Source organism: Lithobates pipiens, unplaced genomic scaffold (genome assembly GCF_037356315.1).
Source record: "Lithobates pipiens isolate NorthernLeopardFrog02 unplaced genomic scaffold, aLitPip1_a1.2 Scaffold_13, whole genome shotgun sequence".
NCBI classification, from domain to species: Eukaryota; Metazoa; Chordata; class Amphibia; order Anura; family Ranidae; genus Lithobates; species Lithobates pipiens.
The window spans coordinates 338,175,595-338,188,318 of record NW_027507718.1 but is presented as its reverse complement, the minus strand read 5'-3'; the positions used below and the strand labels follow the sequence as shown (position 1 = coordinate 338,188,318).

Below are 12,724 nucleotides of genomic sequence, written 5' to 3'. Positions count from 1 at the left end.
AGATAACCAAGTGTGCAGCACACTATGCAGTTTTAGAGACACAGGAATGAGGAGTTTTTTTACCTTAATGTGGTGCTCCTATTATATTTGTCTCTAATATTTCTCAATGCAAGCAATTTAAATTTGGTGTTTTTTTTTTTTTATATTAATAATCCTGGGTGGTACACCCTACCCTACATTGGCAGATCACAGGCACAAGGGCAAATGGGATGAATAACATGTTTTTATGATGGCCTATAGGAAGTGAAATGCCTTGTCATCACACCACTCTTCTCCCTGGACTTTATCTCCCTCTCAGCCAAGCAGCCTGCTTAGCAAAACATTCCATTTCCAAAAGCCAGAAATACTACATTTTCCCTGACCCTGTTCAGAAATCAGAGGCAGAACCTCTTGTACATGAAGATATTATGAAATACAGTATGCTGAGGACCCTGATTTTGTAGCAGAGACCACATTCCCCTGATATTCTTTCCCCTGCTTTTTAGGAAGTACAGGCTATGGCTTTGTGCCAAATGTTCTCTACTGTGGGCACATTGAGGTGATGCACATTCGTTTTTGTTTGACATTTCAGTTCTCAATAAACACCTTACAGTTCCAATTTGAGGATGTTTCCTCTTTTAAGAATTGAATTAATAGGCAATTTCTGCCATGTCGGTTTGACAGACTATTGCTAACTGAATAAGTCAAATAAACAAACCCAGTCTTTGATGCACCTGCTCCCATCTAACAACTGCAGCTGATGCCCTCACCTTTTTTGTTTTGTGTTGATGCTCTAGAGCAGTTGTTCTCAACTCCTGCCCTCAGGACCCACTAACAGGCTTGGTTTGGAAGATAACTGAAATACATCACAGTTGTACTACTTAAAATCTGTCCTGTTAGTGGGTCCTGAAGACAGGAGTTAGGAACCACTGCTCTAGAGACTGTAATTTGCCAAGTCTTTAGAACAGGGTTTCTCAACCAGGGTTGCTAGGGGTACCTTGAGCAATGAACAATTTCTGCCTTTTAGACCACTACTGATATTTTTACTATCTTTAAGGGAGTAATTCTTCCCACGGATGGCAAGCGTATAGCACATTCTTTTTTTAGCAAGGGTTCCCTGAGAACAGAACGAGTTCCTCTGTGTTGAAAAATTTGAGAGAGTCTGCTCTAGAATGTCCCTGATCTCTCTCTTGTAGGCATTTTTGAAGATGAACGCTTACTTTGGGAATCCCTTGATAAATTCATCATGGAAGTCACAGGGGGGGGGGGGGGGGGGTACAAGTGCTTTACCTGCATGCACCAAGACAGTGCATCTGTAAATGTGAGTTCTTTACTGTGTTTTTATTAAAAGTTGTTTTTAAACGGTAAAACACTATGTTGAGTTTTTTCCTGACCTTGTGACATATAACTACGTAGAACAGCATCTGAGTGATTAAGAAATCTTAGGAGGATAGAGGAACAACTGATTGCTGGATTTATTCCCCTAAAGGGAAGGTGCCATTAGACCCTATGGTGGGTTGATATGTGAGGTGAGCACATATAGAGACCGGAGGACGCGGTAGCGTGCTTGATCACTTATTTTGGATTTGTCAATTATGAAGATATAGACACGTGCACTGAGAATAGTTTTTCATTTTGGATTTAATGTCTTGAATCTACTAGCAACAGTCACTGTGTGTGTATGTATATATGGATGTTTTCTTTGCATATTGCTAGATTATATAGATTGCTTTCACTTTTATTTTCACCTAATTGACTCATTAATACACCCTGCTGCTCAGCTGGGTGTGGTTGCGCTTCACTATTTTAATTTTGATATTTTTCTTTGTGGGAACACAATCTGTGTTAAGCTGCAACTTATTCACATGTGCTTTAACTTGTATAGTAGCGCAGAAGTAATGTTCACTTTTTTCTTATGCTATAAAATGTGTTCACCCTTTTACTGCACAGTATGTCCTCTTGTGTCATTCCTGCAGTCATGATAGGTGTCCTAGCTGAAGGTGTTAAAGCCTGTGATTGACATGTCTTACTTAAGCTACAGTTACACATGTCAGCAAAACACTCAGTTCAGAGCATAATTAAAAGATCTGCCACTGGCGAGGCATGCTGTTTTGTGTACAAATAGCATAACAGAAAAAGAACTCTCTCTAGTGCTACTGGCATGAAGAATTGATTTGACAAGAAAGCCTGCTGCCAAACTGATTCGTACATTCTGGACTTTTAAAGTCAAAAATGTCTTTTTAGACCACGTGTTTGTGTGGTTACCCAGACCAAGGTTCACTTCCCTGTTTTTCTCTGCCATCCCACAGATTATATACAATGATCGCAGCTCCTGAAAAGCACACCACTTTGATCTGTGACCTTTTTTTGGTGCTAATCGGGTTCCCAATATCATTACACTGCTCTCATTAATCATATTTCCTGAAGCCCGTCAGGCAGCCAGACAGACACAGCCCCTGTTTTCAGGGCTGCACTGGCAGCTTTGTGTGTTTTTGCAGATTATTATGGTGCTATAGTTTGGCTTTTAAAAAACCAGCACCACATCAAGCTGCGTGCTACAATTAAAGTCAGATGGTCCTCAGGTTGAGCAGGCAGATAATGTTGCAGCTGTCTGTCTTCCTGAAGCTAAACAGCACAAAAGACAGATGATATATAGGACAGTTCCATATTGACAGATTGTACTGTATGAGGTCAGAAACTGGGGCCCAAAACATTAATTAAATGACATTCTTCTTTTAACATTATTTCCCAAGGATTTATTCTTGGTGCTCAGTGGAATTACAGAATAACTTGAAATAAAAGCCATAGCAAAAGTTTTTTTCTAATATGCTTCTACGTAGTAGTTGGCAATAGACTTGTTATATTATTGTACCACTGAACTAATTATGTATAAAATAATATGCCTTCATTCCATTGCTTCATTTGTTTTGTTCTGTTGTAAATAACTGCTAACAGGAGACTTTCTGTTTATTTTTTTGGATTATTTTTGTTCACCTTTTATATATTCATCATACTTGATCTTGCGCTTATAGAGTTTATTTTAAATGTAACCATTTTTTACTTTAAAACCTCTGGAAATCAAGTTTTAAGGCTTATAAACTTAATTACTGCAGCAGTGTGTCAAAAAGAAACATGTAAAGCATTGTTGCCTGTTAAGGTAGGAATTCCAATCAAGTTTTAGACATTCTTTAAAATGGTAAATGCTACATGTTTACTTGTTAAGCTCTACTCAAAAACAGAATTCTACTGCATATCAGGATGGATACAGTTTTTCAAATGGGGAATTATTTAATCACATTCATTTTGTTTTGGCAGGAGGAACATAATATGCACATACAGTGGTGTGAAAAAGTGTTTGCCCCCTTCCTCATTTCCTGTTCCTTTGCATGTTTGTCACACTTAAGTGTTTCGGAACATCAAACCAATTTAAACAATAGTCAAGGACAACACAAGTAAACACAAAATGCAATTTGTAAATTAAGGTGTTTATTATTAAAGGTGAAAAAAAATCCAAACCATCATGGCCCTGTGTGAAAAAGTGATTGCCCCCATAAACCAAATAACTGGTTGGGCCACCCTTAGCAGCAACAACTGCAACCAAGCGTTTGCGATAACGTACAATGAGGCTTTTACAGCGTCCTGGAGGAATTTTGGCCCACTCATCTTTGCAGAATTGTCCTAATTCAGTTACATTAGAGGGTTTTCGAGCATGAACGGCCTTTTTAAGGTCATACCACAACATCTCAATAGGATTCAGGTCAGGACTTTGGCTAGGCCACTCCAAAGTCTTCATTTTGTTTTTCTTCAGCCATTCGGTGGTGGACTTGCTGGTGTGTTTAGGATTATTGTCCTGCTGCAGACCCCAAGTTCGTTTCAGCTTGAGTACACGAACAGATGGTCGGACATTCTCCTTCAGGATCTCTTGGTAGACAGCAGAATTCATAGTTCCTTGGCTCTGTGTCCCATGATGTACGATGAAAGAAAATAGGATTTTTATAACAGCTTACCTGCAAAAGCCTTTTCTTTTGAAGTACATTAAAGGACACAGAGGTCCCGCCCCTCTTTCTAGTATACATGTGTATTGCTTTGCTACAAAACTGAGATACTCCCAGTAGTGGAGGGGTTATATAGGGAGGCAACTTCATGTTTTAGGGTGTGCCAGTGTCCAGCACCTGAAGATGGACTATATCCCACATAGTAATTACTATGGCTCTGTGTCCCGTGATGTTATTCAAAAGAAAAGGATTTTACAGGTGAGCCGTTATAAAAATCCTATTTTTCATTTGGTTTTACATGATGTTTACTGTGTGCATTGACTATGCTTAGCTTGGCATCAATGTAATTTCTTTACATTTTCAGAAAATGGATTATGTCCTATCTGACTGTTAACCTTTTCTCTCTGAAAAACCTTAACAAAAACATTGTTTTAAAAAAAAAATGAAATCCAGTTGTTAATTATTTCAGTTTTTAATTATTGTAGAAATATATTTTCTTGTATAAAATGTAAATGTTGGACAGCTCTTCCTAACCCATACAAACGCAGTAGAAATGGTTGCTTAACTTAAAGTGACATTAAAGTATATCTTTATTCTCCAAAATTAATCCATATTATCCACTAGTTAATGGTCCTATAATCTATCTTTTATGAAAACATTTATTTGTGTTTTGCTGTCTTATTGTAATGTCCTCTGTGAGCTTCCAAACCTTTCCTTTTCTCCTTCACGTCTGTTTGGAACAAGCAGTGCATGTTAATTGCGGTCATGCGCACTGCTCTGTTCACACTACACATCTCATAGTCCATGATCTATTGTCCCTAGACTATCTCTCGTGTAAGCAAGGGAGGGGGGAGGGTGGCTGTGTTCCCACAGTGGGACCGTGGAGAAAGAGTGTAGCCGCCCTGTAACAGGAAGCCAGAGGCTGAGAGCAATAGAAGGGACATACAGTGGTGTGAAAAAGTGTTTGCCCCCTTCCTCATTTCCTGTTCCTTTGCATGTTTGTCACACTTAAGTGTTTCGGAACATCAAACCAATTTAAACAATAGTCAAGGACAACACAAGTAAACACAAAATGCAATTTGTAAATGAAGGTGTTTATTATTAAATGTGAAAAAAAATCCAAACCATCATGGCCCTGTGTGAAAATGTGATTGCCCCCTAAACCTAATAACTGGTTGGGCCACCCTTAGCAGCAACAACTGCAACCAAGCGTTTGCGATAACGTGCAATGAGGCTTTTACAGCGTCCTGGAGGAATTTTGGCCCACTCATCTTTGCAGAATTGTCCTAATTCAGTTACATTAGAGGGTTTTCGAGCATGAACGGCCTTTTTAAGGTCATACCACAACATCTCAATAGGATTCAGGTCAGGACTTTGGCTAGGCCACTCCAAAGTCTTCATTTTGTTTTTCTTCAGCCATTCGGTGGTGGACTTGCTGGTGTGTTTAGGATCATTGTCCTGCTGCAGAACCCAAGTTCGTTTCAGCTTGAGTACACGAACAGATGGTCGGACATTCTCCTTCAGGATCTCTTGGTAGACAGCAGAATTCATAGTTCCTTTTATCACGGCAAGTCTTCCAGGTCCTGAAGCAGCAAAACAGCCCCAGACCATTACACTACCACCACCATATTTTACTGTTGGTATAATGTTCTTTTTATGAAATGCAGTGTTCCTTCTACGCCAGATATACTTGGACACACACCTTCCAAAGAGTTCCACTTTTGTCTCATCGGTCCACAGAATGTTGTCCCAAAAGTCTTGGGGATCATCAAGATGTGTTGTGGAGAAATTGAGACGAGCTTTAATATTCTTTTTGCTCAGCAGTGGTTTTCTCCTTGGAACTCTGCCATGCAGGCCATTTTTGCCCAATCTTTTCCTGATGGTGGAGGCATGAACGCTGACCTTAACTGAGGCAAGTGAGGCCTGCAGTTCCTTGGACGTTGTTGTGGGGTCTTTTGTGACCTCTTGGATGAGTCGTCACTGCGCTCTTGGGGTAATTTTGGGCGGCCGGCCACTCCTGAGAAGGTTCACCACTGTTCCATGTCTTCGCCATTTGTGGATAATGGCTCTCACTGTGGTTCGCTGGATTCCCAAAGCTTTGGAAATGGCTTTATAACCCTTTCCAGACTGATAGATCTCAATTACTTTCTTTCTCAATTGTTCCTGAATTTCTTTGGGTCTCGGCATGATGTGTAGCTTTTAAGGATCTTCTGGTGGACCTTACTGTGTCAAGCAGCTCCTATTTAAGTGATGCCTTGATTGTGAACAGGTGTGGCAATAATCAGGCCTGGGTGTGGCTAGAGAAATTGAACTCAGGTGTGGACAACCACAGTTATAGTATGTTTTAACAAGGGGGGCAATCACTTTTTCACACAGGGCCATGATGGTTTGGATTTTTTTTTCACCTTTAATAATAAACACCTTCATTTACAAATTGCATTTTGTGTTTACTTGTGTTGTCCTTGACTATTGTTTAAATTGGTTTGATGTTCCGAAACACTTAAATGTGACAAACATGCAAAGGAACAGGAAATGAGGGAGGGGGCAAACACTTTTTCACACCACTGTACAGTATCTCCTAAAAGTGAGTACCCCCCTCACAATTTTGTCAATATTTTATATCTTTTCATGTGCCACTGAAGAAATTACACCTTGCTACAATGTAAAGTATTGAGTGTACAGCTTGTATAACAGTGTACCTTTTGCTGTCCCCTAAAAATAACGCAACGCACAGCCATTAATGTCTTAACCACTGGCAACAAAAGTGAGTTCACCACTAAGTGAAAATGTCCAAATTGGGTCCAAATTGTCAATATTTTGTGTAGCCACCATTATTTTCCAGAACTGCCTTAAACCTCTTGGGCATGGAGTTCACCAGAGCTTCACAGGTTGCCACTGGAGTCCTCTTCCACTCCTCCATGATGACATCACGGAGCTGGTGGATGTTAGAGACCTTGCGCTCCTCCACCTTCCATTTGAGGATGCCCCACAGTTGCTCAATAGGGTTTAAGTCTGGAGACATGCTTTGTCAGTCCATCACCTTTACCCCTCAGCTTCTTTAGCAAGGCAGTGGTGGTCTTGCAGGTGTGTTTGGGGTTTGTTGTCATGTTGGAATACTTCCCTGCAGCCCAGTCTCCGAAGGGAGGGGATCATGCTCTGCTTCAGTATGTCACAGTACATGTTGGCATTCATGCTTCCCTCAATTAACTATAGCTCCCCAGTGCCGGCAGCACTCATGCAGCCCCAGACCATGACACTCCCACCACCATGCTTAACTTTTTGCAACAAACACTTACTCCACATCTGGTTGCCGCCACACAGGCTTTACACTATCTGAACCAAATAAGTGTCCTTAGTCTGCTTGTCTTCAGCAAACTGTTTGCGGGATTTCTTGTGCATCGTCTTTAGAAGAGGCTTCCTTCTGGGATGCCAGCCATGCAGACCAATTTGATATGTATGGCCTGAGCACTGACAGGTTGATGACCCCCATCCCCTTCAACCTCTGCAGCAATGCTGGCAGCACTCATATGCCTATTTACCAAAGACAACCTCTGAATATGATGCTGAGCACGTTCACTCGACTTCTTTGGTTGACCTTTGCAAGGCCTGTTCTGAGTGGAACCTGTCCTGTTAAACCACTGTATGGTCTTGGCAACCATGCTGCAGCTCAGTTTCAGGGTCTTTCCAATTTTTTTAAAGCCTAAGCCATCTTTATGTAGAGCAACAATTTTTTTTTCAGATCCTCAGAGAGTTCCTTGTCATGAGGTGCAATGTTGAAATTTCCAGTGACCAATATGGGAGAGTGAGAGCGATAACACCAAATTCAACACACCTGATCCCCATTCACAAACGAGACCTTGTAACATTAACAAGTCACATGACAACGGGGAGGGAAAATTACTAATTGGGCCCAATTTGGACATTTTCACTTAGGGGTGTACTCACTTTTGTTGCCGGCAGTTTAGACATTAATGGCTGTGTGTTGAGTTATTTTGAGGGAACAGCAAATTTACACTGTTATACAAGTAGTACACTCACTACTTTACATTGTAGCAAAGTGTCATTTTTTTCCAGTGTTGTCACTTGAAAAGATATTATAAAAAATTTACAAAAATGTGAGGGGTTTACTCAGTATTTGCGATTTACACATAAAATGTATCTCACAAAAGTGATTGCTCCATCATCAAAACTGGGCCTAATTTTATTGTTTTTTTTTTTTTTTTGCAAACAAAATGTTTATTGGGTTGAGAAAAAAAACTACAGGCACAAAGTACAGAATACATACAGTACGTAAATAAAACGGAGTTACATCAAAAAATAAACCATCATGCTGAGTGGGAACAGCTGGTAGCAGGAGCCAAACTAATGAAGAGGGTGCATTGTAATAACAATTAACATGGTCAAGTGGATAGGGGGTAAAGCAAAGCACTGAAACAGAACAGCGCAGGAGGTACAGAGCAACATTACGGACAGTCTTGGGGGAGATAGGGGAAGGGGGGAGACCAAGGTGGCCGGACCCTCCAGAGGACAAATATATTTGGGATCAGGGATCGACCTCAATGTCATTACAAGTGGCTGCGTTGCTTAACCATATATCCCATATCTTCCCATACTTAGCAGGGCAGCCCCTATGTGCATATATTTCCTTTTTATAAGGAAGGACACCATTGACGGTAGCTATCCATTCCTGTACACTTGGGGGTGTCCCTCTCATCCATTTCCTTGCCACCAACAACCTGGCAAGAAATAATACCTCCTGTAGAAAAGTGATATGGGGCTTGTCAAAGTCTGGATCTGGGAATATCCCCAGTAAGCACTGTTTGGGGCACATGGTCAAGGGGGATCCCATCTCATCATGTATAAATTTAACAATATGGGACCAGTAATCATGTATTACCGGGCAGGACCACAGCATGTGGAAGAAGGTACCGGGCGAGCCATTGCATCTGGGACAGCTAGGGTCTTGTACCGGATTAAACCGAGCAAGGCAGGATGGGGTGATGTAGGCCCTATGAACAATGTACATTTGGGTCAGGCGGTCAGAGAGTTTGGTAGACACCTTTTTACATGTAGTCAAAGCATCTTCCCACTCAATTTTATTGGTTTAGGAAAGTACCTATATTGTGCTTACCCTTTTATTAAACAGCCTCATATAATCGTTGGCCTCCTCACTTTTTCCTATTCTGTTTTGTCATCTGCATTCCCTCATTAAAATAGGTATTTTTGATGTCATCAGTGTCCTCCAGTAATGTGGTCCTTGGTCTTTTCCAATTTTCTCATTCCTTGTTTATTGCTAGAAACCTTTGTTAGCTTGTTTTATTGCATGCCCTGGGAACTTGGGAACCCCCCCCCCCCCCCGAAGATGGTAACTTAAGGAATAGGATTGATATTGGTTTTAACCTAAGACAGTATCAGAATACACCAGTCTCAATTACAGAGTGTATGTGGGGTGGTCGTGAAAGTTGTTGTCTTAGAATCGGGTCAAGAAACCTATCCAGCTAGAAAATACTTGTATCAAACGTGTCGTAAATCACATGTGCGATGGAAACCATATTAAAGCATTCAATGAGACATCAATGTCCAGGCGCCCCGACTGTCTGTTGTGAACCAGAGGAGGTCGTTTATGCAGGCGTCTATTGGTTAAAAGGTGTCAAGCTGAAATTCAGGGTACCGGTCAAACTGCGGTACCAAAGGGCTTCTTTCCAAGGTGTCTCTCTGGTTCAAGACAGACGGGGGGCACAGTTGTGTTATTAAGAGTAGACCTGTGTATCGCCCGTGCCGTGCCGGGCAACTATACACAAACCAATCGTGCAGTAAGCAAAGGTCAGAAGGGAGACCTAAGGAGGAGAGAGAAAAAAGGAAAGAAGGAGAAAGAGATACTTGAAGAGATGACAAGAAAAGGTGACAATATAATCTTCAATGATGGTGCGATACTCTTCCCCCCTACATGAATCCATGTGAGGGTAGAGATGGCAGGTGGCAGAGATATGCATCTAGTCCAAGGTTCCCATATAGCGTCATGTTTGGCAACAGTATCCAAAAGGATGCTTGTTGTCTTTTCCTGAATCATTATCTAAGAAATTTTCATTTTAAGCAAGGTGAAAGATACTGAAGGTTGTTTCCAGGCTCGGGCAATCGTCAGTTTGGTTCCAAGTAGGATAAACATAATGAGGCGTTGGGCTAAACTCAGTGTCCCCGGGCAAGGAAAGTTAAGGAGAGCTATTTGAGGTGTCTGAGGTATGAGTCTTTTCGTAAGTTTCCTAATGACGTGGAATACTCTATTCCAGAGTCCTCTGATCTTGGGACAGTCCCACCGTGTGTGGTGCATCGATCCAATGTGTCCACAATTTCGGAAACATAGGGGAGATGCGTTCGGATAGATTTTGTTGATTCTTAGTGGGACAAGGTACCATCTCATTAAGACTTTGCGGTTAGCCTCAATAAGTGTTGTATTCAGTAAGCCCTTAGAAGCCGAGGTGGAAGCTTTGTGCCACTCCCCCATATAGAGAGATTTAGATTCCGCCGTGGCGAGTGATCGGTATATCACCGTTATGCCTCCCCGCTGCTCCATTGACTGATCACACCACATTTCATAAGCTGTAACCATCAGAGGAGTGGGTGTGGAGGACCCTAGAGAGTGGATAAAAGTGAAAGATTTGGTGGAGTCTGAACCTTTCAGTCTCGGGCATGTCAAGCCTGCTAGAACAGTGGGCATAGATTAGGGGCCCCACAGAACTGACAAAGTGTCCTATCCACATAGAGCCCCTTGTCCAGCCACCACTGAAATGCCTTGATGTCCATACCCGGAGGAAAAATGGGGTTTCAGAAAATGTGTGAGAGTGGTTGCCAATGTGAAATTGGTAGTGGGTTCCTTTTGAGAGAGTCCCATAGGGCTAATGAGTGGGATAGTGTAGGAGCCATAATGGCAGGTCTGTCTTTGGAAGGGCACCAGAGGAGAAAATCTAGGGTGTATTGAGGAATTGCCTGCGGCTCCATATGAACCCAATCTGGGTGTACTATTTTAGAGTAAATGATGGAGATTTGAGACAACTGAGCTGCTTGATGATACCAAATAAGGTTCGGCAATCCAATTCCTCCCTAAACCCTGGTTTGAAAAAGTGTCCTCTTGGTAACCCTATGTCCCTTAGTGCCCCCCACAAAGCGGAGTATCTTGGATTGAAATTGCCTGATCTGAACCTTGGTGATCGGGATGGGTAGCAATCTAAACAAGTATAGACTGCATGGTAATGAGGTAATTTTAACCGAGTTGACCCTGCCTAGCCATGATAGTCCCAAGTTATCCCAGTGTGTGAGATAGTTTCCTAGTTTACGAAACATCGGAGGGAAGTTAGTGGTGTACAGGCGGTCAACTGAAGCTGTGAGGTTAATTCCCAAGTAGGGGGTTTCTTTCTCAGTCCACTGAAATTGGAAATCAGCTTTGAGTTATGTGACCGTACTGTCGGGTAGGTTGACGTTTAGTGCTATGGCTTTTGTGTAGTTCACCTTAAGTCCAGAGAATTTGCCAAAGTCATTGAGCACCTTGCAGATATTCAGTAGTGAAGTTAAAGGTGAGGTGATAAAGAGCAGTATATAGTCCACAAAAAGGGCACATTTGTGAGTATTGGGGCCACACTGCACTCCATGGATGTCAGGGTTGTCCCTAATTGCAATGGCTAGGGTCTCGATGACAATGGCAAAAATCAGTGGGGACAAGGGACACCCCTGTCTTGTACCCTTGCGGATTGAGAAGGGTTCCGAGTAATATCCCTGCAATTTATTTTTTGCCTCTGGGTTGGAGTAGAGGACTCCTATTATGTTCATAAAAGATTGTTCAAAGCCCCATCTTTGCAGGATTGCAACCAGATAAGACCAGGATACAGAGTCGAAAGCTTCCATAAGATCTAAGGAAAGCAGGAACCCCGTTTGGGGGGTGCCCCCATCCTGACCTCAGAAGAGAGATTATATTGATTGCCCTCCTGATCTGATCTGAGCCCTGTCTCCCATGTATGAAGCCGACCTGTTCCTTTATGTATGTAAAGGCTAATAAAATTGGTTATTCTGTCCGCTAAAATTTTTAGGTCATTATTAATTAATTTAATAGGGTGGTAATTAGAGGGGCAACTAGCGTCTTTGCCAGGTTTAGGGATAACTGTAATGAAAGCGGAATTAAAATCCTTATTGAGCTGTGTTCCCGCTTGTAGTTGGTTGTAGAACCACCAGATAACGGGTTAAGGTGTAGGAAAAGTGTTTGTAGTATGGAATTGAAAAGCCATGCGGGCCGGGGGCCGAGTTATTTTGAAGGTTGTTAATTACTCGGAATACTTCAACTGAGATTGGTGATTTGAAATCTTCCCTATGTTGGTCTTTGATCTTGGGGATATTTAGGGAATTAAGATGTGTCCTGTAAGTTAGGAGAGGAAACTTTCCCTTCACTACCATACAAGGAGATATAAAAGTTCTAAAAAGATTTTTTGAGGGTTTTGCGATAGTGCCATCACGGAGCTTAATTTTGGGTAAGACATGGTATTTAATTTTAGGGGTCATCCTCTTTGCTAGGAGGGTGCCTGTTTTGACTTTCTGGTGATAAAACTGGCCTCTTTCCCAGTGTAGACTTTTTTCAGCTAGGGCAGTGAAGGCAAGGTTTAGGGCTGTACGTGCTATGTCAAGTTTTTTTGCTGAGCCTGGGGATGGGTGGCGTTTGTGCAGTTTACTTAATAATGAATATTCCTTCTCCAGCCTTTTAATATCTG

General features: G+C 41.8%; 1 protein-coding gene across 3 annotated transcripts in view; it reads left to right on the top strand.

Moving 5' to 3' along the window:
- LRBA (LPS responsive beige-like anchor protein) overlaps positions 1–12,724 on the top strand; it is a 939,113-nt gene that overhangs the window by 724,831 nt on the left and 201,558 nt on the right. The window lies entirely within an intron of this gene.